Raw genomic sequence first — 604 nt, forward strand, 5'->3', positions numbered from 1 at the left:
GGGTCGGACCTGGTCGATCCCCAGAATGAATGACCCCCCGGCTACCCCTTTCCTCCTCAAGGAGGGGGGGCGACTCATGACCACTCTCTGACTACGAACAACGTCACCCCCACTCATGACAAGACGAGACGCCCACTTTTCAAAATCCCACCCAGAATGCAAGGTTCGCGAATGTTAAATGCGTGAATGAAAATCAGTCACTTTAAACGTGAACCCCTTTATCATCAAAAAGGTCCTTGATGGTCAAGTGGACGGCGATTTTGATTTTGTCAAAAAATTGCGAGATGGAAGCCTCCTTGTTAAAGTACAATACAACTCCCAGATTAAGGATTTACTTAAGCTGACGCAAATTCATGTCTTCGAGTTAAAGTAACTATTCCTTTTGGGGCCAAATCCCTGTAAGGGAGTAATCTTTCACAGGGATTTGAGGACGATGGATGAAAGTGAAATTCTCGAGAGCATGAAGGACCAAGCGTGTGGACGTTCATTGTATGACCAAGAAGGGAGGGGAATGTGCGAACGAAAACTGGACCTTTGCTTTGAATAAAATCCCTGAATATGTCAAGTCGGTTTATGAACGTGTTCAAGTAAGACCTTATTTTCC

This window comes from Penaeus chinensis, chromosome 2, assembly GCF_019202785.1.
Source record: "Penaeus chinensis breed Huanghai No. 1 chromosome 2, ASM1920278v2, whole genome shotgun sequence".
Taxonomy (NCBI): Eukaryota; Metazoa; Arthropoda; class Malacostraca; order Decapoda; family Penaeidae; genus Penaeus; species Penaeus chinensis.